This window comes from Engystomops pustulosus, chromosome 4 (assembly GCF_040894005.1).
Source record: "Engystomops pustulosus chromosome 4, aEngPut4.maternal, whole genome shotgun sequence".
Taxonomy (NCBI): Eukaryota; Metazoa; Chordata; class Amphibia; order Anura; family Leptodactylidae; genus Engystomops; species Engystomops pustulosus.
Window position 1 is genome coordinate 74,088,276 of NC_092414.1, and position 14,051 is coordinate 74,102,326.

Here is a 14,051-nt window from a genome sequence, read left to right on the forward strand (position 1 = left end):
GCGGTTTATAACACTAACGAAAGTAAGTACCGGCACCAGCTCACCCTGAGCTGGTGCTCGGTACTTACAGCTTACCCCTGCCATTCTAAATGGTAGGTTTCCTTTAAGAACAAACCTATGGACCCTATCTTGTACGTAACCCGGGACTACCTGTATTACAATGTTTAGTATTATCACCTACTTTGTGTTAAAGATTTACTTATGCTTTTTGGAATATTACTGAGCCATATTATAAGTGAAGCTGCGCCTGCCATTACCAAAAATACTGATGTGCAAGAAAAAACCTCTTTAACACTATACTGTACTAATATCACTAAAAATAATGTTGAATATTATATTTACCTTGTACTTCATATATGAACACAGGAATTTTATCACACCGTCAACTGCTTTACTATTTTCTGCCTAAAGACAAGCATAAAAACACATAATAAGCATTTGTTGCTGCTATAAGTTATATGTATGGGGTGAAAAGGATTGATGCTTCCTGTACTATGGCTTGCTCTTACCATGGCTTTCTGCAGGCAGCTAGGACCTACATCACTGATGTTGTCTTTGTCTGTTATGCAATTTGATGCAACGGGGTCTGGAACACATAAATGTAGGGCAATATTTATGACTTATATATGATTTTGAATTGACCATAAACATAATTTGAAAACACAAATGCATTTAAAGGGCATTTACCACGAGAATGTAAGAGTGTATGCAAATGAGCCTGAGGGGCTCCAGGCTCCATTGACACCCATGAAGCCTTCAGGCTCATTTCCATGCAGTCCTTCATCCTGGTTGTAGATGCCCTTTAAGTTGCAATTAGAGGAGAAATATTAAAACAAAAAGGGACATTGGGGCTCATATACTAAGGGTCCGTCAGACGCACTTTCGTCGGGTTTCCCAGTGATTTCTGATTTGCGACGAATTGCCCCGGGATTCGGAAAAACCGCAGAATTTAAAAAACATTTTGTGTCGCAAGATCAAGCACTTACATGCACAGGGAAGAAGCAGGTGAACTCCGGTGGACCTCGGCGCAGCAGCGACACCTGGTCTGGTGGATATAGGGCGCACGACCTTAGTGAATCCCGGCAGACCCGAATCCTCGTAGGACAACGCGCCGCGGGATCGCGACTGGACCGCGTAAGTAAATGAGCCCCATTGTGTTTATGTTCTAGCCTGCTGTGACAAAATCAGTTGGGAAACAATGCACCTTTTTGTTCCAAAAACTTTTAAACATGTAGCCTGACTGGCGCAAAGTCATAGGGCCATTTTCAGGGGCTTACTAGGAGAAACAGGGCCCCATAGCAGACCTCTACCCCCTCAGAAAATATTCATATTTATGTACTTTTATACACTCTTATACACATACACACATTTATACACTTATGCGCACACATTTATGCACTGATATATACATTTACACTTACACAGATATGTTCCAGTAGCTGCTGACCACATCAGAGATCCCTAGTTTTGTTGCTCTGTTGTCCCCACCCTTTCCCCTGACATTTCTTATCTCAGCTGCCTATTCATGCTGTGTACTGTGGAAGATGTGCATTGATAGTTGCTACCGCTGTAGTTCCCCCCTGGCCCTCTTGCAAGACCCAGGATATGCCAAACTGTCCCAGCAGATAATCTATGTCATTATTTCAGCAGGTCTGTCAGCTTTATATGTTGTGTTACTGTTAGGAGCAGCAGGGCAGCAACAGGTGCATTTATATTCCAGGATTGTACCTGTAATTGTAAGTCTTGTGTTCATATAACTCTACATTACACTATTCCTTGGACCCTCCCCTTTGCTCTGAATGAAAGCTGTAGCAAATAGAGGGCAAGCATTATAGGACTGGTCAGTGGAGATAGGACAGCAGAGAGAGAACACTTCAGGTGCTTCAAGTTCAGGTATTTCACTGTCCTATCACTACGACTAAATTTATGACTAAATGAGTCTCCAGAGCTGCTTCCTAACACTCCTTGCAGTTTCGCAGTACCAGGTTAAAAAATATCTTATAATGTCATCACTAAAATTATTTTTGTGAAGACAACATGTCAGCAAGGCTGGTGCTGGGAGATTCTGTAAAGCCAATGGATTTACTGTACATATACAGGCTATGATAAGTATTGTTATATATTTACAAAAGTGCCTCGACATTTTATGTAGATATGTAAATATGAATCCACCTTTAATGTAGAGTTCATATATAGCTGTTTATATAGTGTTCATGTTTGGTACTTACCAAAAAAGGACAGGGCTGAAATCACCAAGAGTACAGCTAAAGTCCTCATTTCCATTCTACATGCAAAGTGCATTCACAATGAACTGTATAGAGACGCTGGATATCTGGCCAATTTATACTATCTTCTAGTTTACGACAACACGTAATACTAAACACACTTGCAACTCGAAGATGAAAGCGTGAAATCAATGTGCAACTTAAGAAGGGGAAATCTAATAATCATGATATTACTTTTCATCCTGGTTGGGACGATCAAAGGATGCTACATGGATATTTACTGATATTCTCAAGTCAATATATGAAATGTAATCTTACACTTCACCTGGCAGGTTAGAACTGTCAAAAATACATAAAGTAAGCAAAGATTAAACATGATAAATATGAAGTGGAAAAATACAGAAAATTGTAATTCAAGATGGCTTTAAAGGGAACCTGTCAGGGCGATTTGGGACGCTAAACCAACTACAGGTTCTTGTGGTTTAGTTAATCAAATTGCCTTGTTTCCTGGCGAACAAGGCATATAAAGAGCCACATTTCTACCAATTTTGATGGTTGTCCGCTCCTCACCCTACTTTGGGATATCTTCAAACAAACCACCTCTTCTAACTGCTACTGTCATATCTTGTAGGAATTTCTTTCTGTCCTCATTGGGGACTTGTATATACCTCCTGGATATACAAGGAGGCAAGAGTGGTAAATTAATGTAATTACTCTATTTTTCGACTACTTACTCTAAGAATTTATAGGGAATAGAATAAAAGAAATATAATATATGTTTCATAGCATGTTCTAAGTGAACCTATGGCTCCCAATGAGTCAACTAGATTACAGAAGTCAACTAGATTGCAGAAGACATACACCTGTGATGGATAACCTATGCCACATGTGTCAGAGGTCCATCAGCACAATGTTCATATGCACTATGTATAAATGAAGATCCCACCAATCTTCTGTCTGTCTGAATGTATAATAATTTATCCATCCACTCCATTAATCCCCGTTCCTCCAATACTTCACCCTGTTCGCTCTCCTCCTTTGAGCCAGTCACACAGAATGAAGTGTCTTCTGCTCGCCCCACTACCTGCATCATTGACCCTATATCTTCACATCTTGTACAGTCCCTCTCCCCAATATTCACTTCACACCTCACTAAAATCTTCAACCTCTCTCTCTTCTGGCGTTGTTTCCATTCCTTTCAAGCATGCTGTTGTTACCCAATTGCTAAAGAAATGTTCCCTGGACCCATCCAGTGCTACTAACTACCGAGCAATCTCCCTTTCATCTCCAAACTCTTGGAACGCCTGGTCAATTTTTTACTAACCCGCTATCTCTCAGATAACTTTCTCCTTGAGCAATCTGGTTTAATGTCTCCAAGTATCTCCTCCATGCTAAATCCAAAGATGATTATTCGTTCCTCATTCTTCTAGATCGTTTGGCAGCGTTTGATTCGGTGCACCACCAGCTCCTCTTCAGGATTCTTCGCTCTATTGACCTAAAGGACACTGGTTTTCTTCCTATCTCTCTGACTGCACTTTCAGTTTCTCCTTTTCTGGATCTCTCATCTTATTCTCACTGTCGGGGTTTCTCAAGGCTCATTCTTAGGTCCTCTTCTCTTTTCCCTCTATACTGCCCCATTGGACAAACCATCAGAAGATTTGGTTTCCAATATCCTCTTTATGCTGATGATACCCAGCTATATATGGTTTTCTCCCGGCCCTCAGTTTCCTCCCACACACCAAAACATACTGGTAGGTTGATTAGATTGTGAGCCCCATTAGGGCCAGGGACTGATTTGGCAAACTCTGTGCAGCGCTGCGTAATCTGTGTGCACTATATAAATAAAGACATTATTTATTATTCCATATGAAACTGTCAGGATTTAAACCGGCATCCTTTGGCCTTTCTGGTCAGTTCTTTACCACTGTGCTATGTGGCCTGATTATTTTATCCCTGTCTGTTATTGGTGTTTCTGCATTACCTGCTGCTGTTTTTAAGACTCAGCTGTGTTAATTTGTATTATCCTGTCAGGAGTGGCTGGGCTCAATTTAAGGCTGGTTTTGTCATTCAGTATTTGCTAGGTATTGTTGTGTCTTGCAGCTTATCCCTGGCTCTGTTCTGTTGGAACATCTATACTTTCTTGTAGCTTGTTTCTTTGTCTTTGATGAGAGATTCTGTGAAGTTTGTCTGTTCTCTTGTATTCACTCACCACTTTAGCGTCTGTTCCCCTTTCTCTGTGTTTATTTAATAGGGAGTGCTTTGTGGACCTGCTCTGGTTGTTACCCACTATTCCTGTCCTCCCTATTGCCCCCCTCCCTGTATTCTGCCACGGTTGTGTGCTGGAACTGCTGGTTTGCCAAGTTTTCTTGCAGCAATCTTTTCGTTCAGAGAGAGAAGTTGTCGGGTCTGGAACTAGCCCAGGAAAGCTGACCATCACCCACAGGCAAGGACTAGCTTAGACCTAGGGAAGGGAAAACTGTCCCTTACTCTGTTTCCCTAGTTCTAGTGCTTCCCTAGTGTTACTCTCTCTACATGGTTTCCTGCTTCTGTGTAAACAGTGAAAGAAACATCACCCCTGCCTTACTTCAGAACACCAATGATTGTCTCTCTAAAATCTCAAACGACCCAACTCTGACCTCTCCATCTCGGTCTGAGGGATCACTGTAACACTGAGGTAGCATGCCCGCAGTCTTGGGGTTTGGGCTGGACTCCAACCTCTCCTTTGCATTACTTATTCAATCTCTTGCTCGCTCTTGCCTCATGCATCTCAGAAACATCTCCAGAATCTCCCCATTTCTTAAAACCTAATGCTAATTGTTGCTCTGATTCACTCTCGACTAGACTACTGTAACTCCCTACTAGTTGGTCTTACACTCACAAAACTCTCTCCTCTCCAACCTGTTTATAATGCAGCAGCCAGGCTCGTCTTTCAGAACCAACGCTACACGGATGTCTCCAGTCTGTGCCAGTCACTGCTCTGGCTGCCTGTCTCCTTTCAAATACAGTTTAAAATAATAACCCTCATCCACAAAGCTCTGAATAATGCTGCACCCCCCTAACTCTCTTCTCTCATCTGAGTATACTGCCCAAAAGGGTAGACTGTAAGCTCTTGTGAGCACGGCCCTCACTCCTATTTTCCATATGATTGTTTGTACTTTCAACACATAATAGAAAAATAATATAAACTTGAGTGCGAGTTCAAAATCATTTCTTAGACATGCGTCAGAGGCCTAATCACAGAGCGGTGAGCCTATTATTTTTATATCCGTTCTAAGGAAAGTGGGGTAATTTAAAATTAGACTACTGTAGAGCAGTGAGACTACTGTAGAGCCTAAACAGTGTTCAGTGGGGCCTTCACTGATTTACCATCAAACTTATAGTCAGTATCTATCTAATATCTCTCTGAGCGCCAGTATGTTATATTCTGTTATCGTTCCAAAAAGTTTTTTAAGTTGCTGCCCTCACTTCGGAGTTAAATTACTGCAACCAATAAATAGATGTAATGATGATGTCATAGGGTGAAACTGACAGAATTGGAGTTTTCTCGGATTCCAGAACAAATTTTTTTTTCTGTTTTTATATATATGTGCACTGTATATGCATTAATACACTTCTAAAATCATGGACCACTATTCCACTGTATCTTAATAATAACAATCTTTTATTGTAGCTTTCTTTAGTGTTTAGTTAACTCAATGTGACTCAAACAGAAATATGTTAACCCTGCTTTCCAGCCTGCTGAACCTGCTGTTGATGTTAGGCCGTTGCCTGCTGTTCCAGTTCGAATAAAGAACCGTGAGTTGATTTGCACAACGTGCCTCCGTGTGATCACTGTATCAGGCTGCTTCCCCATCATGGGCTCCCCATCCTCTGTCACCCAGGCATTCCCGTGTACTCCTCAGGGGTTGCCCCAGGGAGAAACCTCCTTCATCAGCCTCTCCCTCTACTTTTCTTGCACGCACCACCTGCTGGAGACCTGCCAGGTTGCAGGCCCATCCTCCGGTCCCAATACAAAGCACCGTGACCACAGCACACCCAAGGCCACATAAGCCAGCCACTCCGGTATTCTGAGCCCCAGCTATTAGTTCTCTCTCTCTCATATATATATATATATATATATATTGTGGGAGATTTGGCCCGATAGAGACCGTGGTAGCGGGGTGCTGTGATGCAGTTCAAGACAGTGACACCAGGATACAGTCCAAACAGGTCTTGCCTGCGTTTATTGCAGCAAAATAAACCAGCCTTTACATTCAGGTACTTGAGTAAACAAACAAAAACCTACCCGTCAGGGTGCTAACTATACAAGTAGTACACTAACTCACACTTATACAGAGATCACGTGGCTGCTCCAGACACAGAGGTCAGGGCTGTGTCCTCTCAGCCTCCTTCCACAGAGAGACAACCCACTCCACTCTGCTGAGTCATTTTATGCAGCCTCATTAGTCTGCACTCATCACCTGTGTCCAAGGTGCTGGACAAACCCACCTCAGCACTAAGGCCTTGCATAGAAGCAAAACCTAGGGGAAACATACCGCCCATCCACAGTTAACCCCTTCAGTGTCTCACATACCCTCCCCCTCTGTTTGACCCTGTGGGGACGAACATTTTTGGCCATCAGACAGTGGGTACGGGATAGGGCATCGGCATTCCCATGCAGCTTTCCGGCTCGATGTTCCACCGTGAATTTAAAATTCTGGAGCATGAGGAACCACCTTGTGACCCTGGCGTTCCTCTCCTTGGCCTGACTCATCCAGGTTAGGGGAGAGTGATCAGTCACTAGTGTAAACTGCCGCCCTACCAAATAATACCTCAGGGATTCCAGAGCCCATTTGATCGCCAAGCACTCCCTCTCAACTATACTGTAGTTCTTTTCAGGAGGTGTGAGCTTGCGGCTCAGGAATGTTACAGGATGTTCCTCACCCCCCACTACTTGGGACAGGACAGCCCCCAAGCCCACGTCAGAAGCGTCAGTCTGTACAATAAAGGTCTTGGTGAAGTTAGGGGTGATCAGTACCGGTCCCTCACACAAAACCGTCTTAAGTCGCTGAAACGCCCCCTCAGCCTCTTCACTCCACTTTACCATCACCGCCCTGCTACCCTTAGTCAGGTCAGTCAGGGGTGCCGCTATTGTCGCAAAATCGGGGATAAATCGGCGATAATAGCCCACTATGCCCAGAAAAGCCCTCACTTGCTTCTTGCTCAAAGGTCGTGGCCACTGCTGGATCGCCTCTACTTTATTTACTTGGGGTTTGATGACCCCTCGCCCAATACGGTACCCCAGGTAACGGGCCTCTTCCAGACCCAGTGCACACTTTTGGGGGTTCGCTGTCAGCCCTGCTGCCCTCAGGGAGTCTACCACTGCTTGTACTTTGGCTAGATGACTCTCCCAGTCGTTACTATAGACTATGATGTCATCCAAGTAGGCCGAGGCATAACTCCGGTGAGGTTTTAGCACGAGATCCATTAACCTCTGGAATGTGGCGGGAGCCCCATGTAGCCCAAAGGGGAGTACCACGTACTGAAAAAGCCCATCAGGGGTAACAAAAGCGGTCTTCTCTTTAGCCCTGTCAGTCAGGGGTACCTGCCAATACCCTTTCGTCAGGTCAAGGGTGGAGAAGAACCTAGCCTGTCCAAGTCGTTCTATCAACTCGTCAACCCTGGGCATGGGATAGGAGTCAAATTTGGACACCTCGTTCAACTTCCTAAAATCATTGCAGAACCGTAGGGAACCATCAGGTTTGGGAATCAACACAATAGGACTCGACCAGTCACTTTTAGATTCCTCGATAACCCCCAGGTCTAACATCTGCCTGACTTCTTCGGATATGGCAAGCCGGCGCGCTTCAGGGACCCGGTAGGGTTTTTGGTGTACCCGGATGTGGGGTTCGGTTATGATGTCATGCTTGATGACTGAAGTACGTCCCGGTAACTTAGAGAACACATCCACATTTCGGAGCACAAACTCCTTCGCTTCCTGAATCTGGGCCCTGGAGAGGGACTCCGAGATCCGTACTTCAGGCACCTTGGCATCGGGTACACCTACCTCCGGTGTCCCCTTCTTGGAGACAGACGCCTTCTCTACTCCCATGGCCATCAGGGACTCTCTTTCCCTCCATGGCTTTAGGAGGTTCACGTGGTATATCTGTTCGGGTTTCCTCCTCCCCGGCTGAGATACCCTGTAGGTTACCTTCCCCACTCTCTCCATGACCTCATATGGTCCTTGCCATTTGGCCTGGAACTTGCTCTCCACGGTGGGCACCAGAACTAGCACTCTGTCGCCTGGGTTAAAGGTCCTGAGTCTGGCTGACCTATTGTAGACCCTAGACTGGGCCTCTTGTGCCCTTGTCATGTGCTCCTTTACAAGGGGCATTACCGCCGCTATGCGGTCCTGCATAAGGGAGACGTGTTCTATCACACTACGGTGGGGGGTCCTCTCCTGTTCCCAGGTCTCCTTGGCTACATCCAGAAGCCCACGTGGGGAACGGCCATATAACAGCTCAAAGGGTGAGAAACCCGTGGAGGACTGGGGAACTTCCCGTATGGCAAACATCAAATAGGGCAACAAACAATCCCAGTCCTTCCCATCTTTGCTCACCACCCTCTTAAGCATCCCCTTCAAGGTCTTATTAAACCTCTTGACCAGGCCATCTGTCTGAGGATGATACACAGAGGTGCGGAGCTGTTTTACCTGTAGTAACTTGCACATCTCCTTCATTACCCTAGACATGAATGGGGTACCCTGGTCAGTCAAGATTTCCTTGGGGAGGCCTGTGCGGGAGAACACCTGGAACAGCTCCCTAGCAATATTTTTGGAGGAGGTGTTCCTTAATGGAATCTCCTCGGGATACCGCGTAGCGTAGTCCAGGATAACTAGGATGTATTGGTGCCCCCTGGAGGATTTGACTATGGGGCCAACCAGATCCATTGCAATCCGTTCAAAGGGCACTTCTATGATTGGTAGGGGGACCAAAGGACTCCTGAAGTGGGAGACCGGGGCAGTAAGTTGACACTCAGGGCAGGAGCTACAATACCGGTTTACCTCCTCCCACACCCCGGGCCAGAAAAATCGCTGCAGGATCCTCCCTCGGGTCTTCTCAGCACCTAAGTGCCCTCCCAGCACATGTTTGTGTGCCAACTCTAGCACCAGCCTACGGTGAGATTGGGGTACTACCAGTTGCTCAACCTCCTCACCCCGTATCTGGTCGACCCTGTACAACAGTTCCCCAATAATCACCATTCGGGGGTATATTTTATCAGCCCCTGGTATTTGGAGTACCCCATTTATCACCTTAACATTCTCCCGTGCCTTAACCAAGGTAGGGTCCTGTAACTGTGCAGCCCCAAAATTTTCACGGGAAATCTCAAGGTCCAGCATGTCGGCCACCTCCTCGTGGCCCTCAACCTCACCAGCTAGGACCTCTAGGGGAGAGAATTCATCACATGGGGTCACCCCTACGGCTGGTGTGGGTACATCGGCCTCAAAGGGTTCAGGGGCCAAGGCCGGACATACCTGATGTCCATTATCTGCAACAGCACCTGAGGTGGGTCTTCGTCTCCAGAGGTCCCAAAACACCGGTAAGTCTCTGCCGATAATAGCCTCATGAAAAAGGGTCCCCACCACCCCCACTTCATGGGTAACAGTACCACAAGGGGTATGTAGGTTGATGACAGCAGTGGGATATTCGCGAGTGTCCCCATGTATACACAACACTCCCACTCTCCGCCCACTGTATAGTCCCGGATCAACCAAAGTTCCCCGCACCAGGGTGACCAGACTCCCCGAGTCTAGCAAGGCTTCCACTGTGTGACCACCGATTGTGACCATGCATACTTGGGGTTCTGCATCCGTGACTGACTCAGCCGCCAGAACTGGCCGGGCAAACAGTGACACTCGCCGGGTCTGGTTGCAGTCCATTGGCTCCACTGACAGTGGACAGTTGGCAGCAATATGGCCCATTTCATGGCACCGCCAGCACTGGATACGGCCATGACCTCTGTCACGAGCCTCACTGGGTTTCTGGGTATCCACGCCCCCCAATGAACCCCCTCCCAACCTGACATGTCTCCCCTTTTCCACAGTAGCAGTCTTACCAGCTGGTTTGGTGACCCTGTCACTGGCACTGCTTCGTGTCGGAGAGGTAAGTAGAAGGTCCTCCGTAGCCCGATACCTCTCTACTAGGGACACAAGCTCCTCAGCTTTTGTGGGACCGGCCTGTCCAACCCACCGTTGGAGCCGAGATGGCAGAGAACGGGTGAACTTGTCGAGGACCACTCTCTCTACCATCTGTGCGGGGGTGCAGTCCTCTGGTTGTAGCCACTTCCGGACAAGATGGATCAGGTCATGCATTTGGGAGCGTGGGGGTAATTTTTCTGAGTAAGCCCACTGGTGGACCCGGCTGGAGCGAACTTGAACGGTGACCCCAAGACGAGCCAGAATCTCCGCCTTTAGCTGGGGGTACTTACGGGCCTCCGTTTCACTCAGGTCGTAGTAAGCCTTCTGCGACTCGCCGGTCAGGAACGGTGCCAGGACATCTGCCCACTGCTCAGCCGGTAACTCCTCTCGCTCAGCTACTCGCTCGAACACTGTGAGATACGCCTCCACGTCGTCGGTTGTCGCCATTTTTTGTAACGCCTTTTGTACTGCAGCCCGTGCGGAACGCTGGACAACCGGGTACCCTTGTAGACCAGTATGGGACCCCTCAGTAGTCGTCGCTCGCGGTGCTGCCATAATGCCAGAAAACTTCTCCATTATCAGCTGGAACATGGCTCGGGACTCTTCCTGTTGCTGGCGGGACCTCTCCTCCTGCAGCTGGAACATGGCTTGCTGCTGGCGGGACCTCTCCTCCTGCTGCTGGAGCATGGCTTGTTGCAGCTGCCGATTAGCCTGGGACTCTTCCTGCTGCTGCTGCCGATTAGCTCTGGCCTCCTCCTGCTGCTGGCGGGATCTCTCCTCCTGTTGCAGGAGCATGGCTTTAATAAAGTCCTCCATCTTGGCTTTATCCTGCAATTTGCCTGCTGTTTTCACCCAGGCCATGCAATGTTGCAGGATGTAGCAAGCCTTTCAGGTGTATGTCTTTTTGAACTGCCCGCAATCCAAAGCACCATATGTGGGAGATTTGGCCCGATAGAGACCGTGGTAGCGGGGTGCTGTGATGCAGTTCAAGACAGTGACACCAGGATACAGTCCAAACAGGTCTTGCCTGCGTTTATTGCAGCAAAATAAACCAGCCTTTACATTCAGGTACTTGAGTAAACAAACAAAAACCTACCCGTCAGGGTGCTAACTATACAAGTAGTACACTAACTCACACTTATACAGAGATCACGTGGCTGCTCCAGACACAGAGGTCAGGGCTGTGTCCTCTCAGCCTCCTTCCACAGAGAGACAACCCACTCCACTCTGCTGAGTCATTTTATGCAGCCTCATTAGTCTGCACTCATCACCTGTGTCCAAGGTGCTGGACAAACCCACCTCAGCACTAAGGCCTTGCATAGAAGCAAAACCTAGGGGAAACATACCGCCCATCCACAGTTAACCCCTTCAGTGTCTCACAATATATATATATATATATATATATATATATATAATCTTTGCAAGGGGTTACTGGGTAGGGGGAGGGTGTTATTCGGCAGAGGGGCTTGATGTTACTGGGTGGTGGGGGGTGATGTTACAGGGCGTGGGGGGTGATGTTACTGGGTGGAGGGGAGATGTTACTGGGCAGTGGGGGTGATGTTACTGATCGGCAGCGGAGGGTTGTTACTGGGCAGCGAGTGGTGATGTTGCTGGGCAATGGGGAGTGATGTTTGTGGGCAGCGGAGGGTGATGTTACTTGGCAGCTGGGGTGATGTTACTGGATAGGTGTATACATGGGGGTATGGGGAAGGCAGCTGTCTGTAGATGTAGTACTGGGAGTGAGGCGGCTGTATAAAGATGTATTACTGGGGGGTTGGCGGCTGTATGTATATGTATTACTGGGTGGTTGAGGCAGCTGTATGTAGATGAAATACTGGGGGGTTGGCGGCTGTATGCAGATGTATTACCGGGGGGTGAGGTGGCTGAATAAAGATGAAATACTGGGGGTTGGCGCCTATATGTAGATAAAATCCTGGGGGTGGGAGGCTGGATGTAGATGTATTACTGGAGGGTTGACAGTTTTATGTAGATGTATTACTGACTGGTTGGTGGCTGTATATAGATATATTCCTGGGGGGTTGGCGGCTGTATGTAGATGTATTACTTGCGGATTGGCGGCTGTATATAGATGTATTAATGGGGGGTGAGGCGGCTGAATAAAGTTGAAATAAAGGAGGTTGGCGGCTGTATGTAGATGAAATACTGGGGGGGGGGTTGGAGACTTTATGTAGATACATTACTGGCTGTTTGGCGGCTGTATATAGATGTATTCCTGGGGGATGGGTGGCTGTATGTAGATGTATTACTTGGAGATGAGACGGCAGTAAATACATGAAATACTGGGGGGGTTGGGAGCTGTCTGTAGATGAAATACTGGAGGGTTGCCGGCTGTATGTATATGTATTACTTGGGGATGAGTCAGCAGTATATTGATTAAATACTGGGGGGTTGGGGGCTGTATGTAGATGAAATACCGGGGAGTTGGCGGCTGTATGTAGATGAAATACCGGCGGGTTGGTGGCAGTATGCAGATGTAGTACTGGGGGTTGGCGGCTGTATGTAGCTCTATTACTGGGGGGTTGGCGGCTGTTTGTAGATGTATTACTGAATGGTTGGCGGATGTATATAGATGTAGTGCTGGGGGGTTGGAGGCTAACTGTAGATGTATTACTTGGGGGTGAGGCGGCTGTATGTAGATGTATTATTGGGGGGGTTGGCGGCTCTATGTAGATTAAATATGGGGGGTTGCTAGCTGTATGTAGATGTATTACTGGGGGGGTTGATGGCTGTATGTAGATGAAATATTGGGCAGTTGCCAGCTGTATGTATATGTATTACTGGGGGGTTGATGGCTATATGCAGATGTATTACCGGGGGTTGAGGCGGCTGAATAAAGATGAAATACTGGGGGTTGGCGGCTGTATGTAGATGAAATACTGAGGGGTGGGAGGCTGTATTTAGATGTATTACTGGCTGGTTGGCGGCTGTATTTAGATGTATTCCTGGGGAGTTGGCGGCTATAGGTAGATGTATTACTTGGGGAAGGGTCAACAGTATATAGATGAAATACTGGGGTGTTGGCGGCTGTATGTAGATGAAATACTGGGGGTTGGGAGGCTGTATTTAGATGTATTACTGGCTGGTTGGCGGCTGTATTTAGATGTATTCCTGGGGAGTTGGCGGCTATAGGTAGATGTATTACTTGGGGAAGGGTCAACAGTATATAGATGAAATACTGGGGTGTTGGCGGCAATATGTAGATGAAATACTGGAGGGTTGCCGGCTGTATGTAAATGTATTACTGGGGGTTGGCGGCTGTATGTAATTGAAATATTGGGGGGTTACCGGATGTATATAGATGTCTTACTGGGCTATTGGCGGCTGTATGTAGATGTATGACTGGCTGGTTGGCGGCTGTATTTAGATGTATTCCTGGGGAGTTGGCGGCTATAGGTAGATGTATTACTTGGGGAAGGGTCAACAGTATATAGATGAAATACTGGGGTGTTGGCGGCTGTATGTAGATGAAATACTGGGGGTTGGGAGGCTGTATTTAGATGTATTACTGGCTGGTTGGCGGCTGTATTTAGATGTATTCCTGGGGAGTTGGCGGCTATAGGTAGATGTATTACTTGGGGAAGGGTCAACAGTATATAGATGAAATTCTGGGGTGTTGGCGGCAATATGTA

At 47.1% G+C, this 14,051-nt stretch overlaps 2 long non-coding RNA genes across 3 annotated transcripts in view; one reads left to right on the top strand and one right to left on the bottom strand.

Moving 5' to 3' along the window:
* LOC140126620 (uncharacterized) overlaps positions 1 to 14,051 on the top strand; it is a 42,080-nt gene that overhangs the window by 22,674 nt on the left and 5,355 nt on the right. The window lies entirely within an intron of this gene.
* Positions 343 to 2,306, bottom strand: LOC140129008 (uncharacterized). Its single transcript, XR_011855247.1, has 3 exons — positions 2,229 to 2,306; positions 510 to 586; positions 343 to 405 (listed from the first exon to the last, which is right to left on the bottom strand). It is a non-coding gene; the product is annotated as an uncharacterized lncRNA (long non-coding RNA).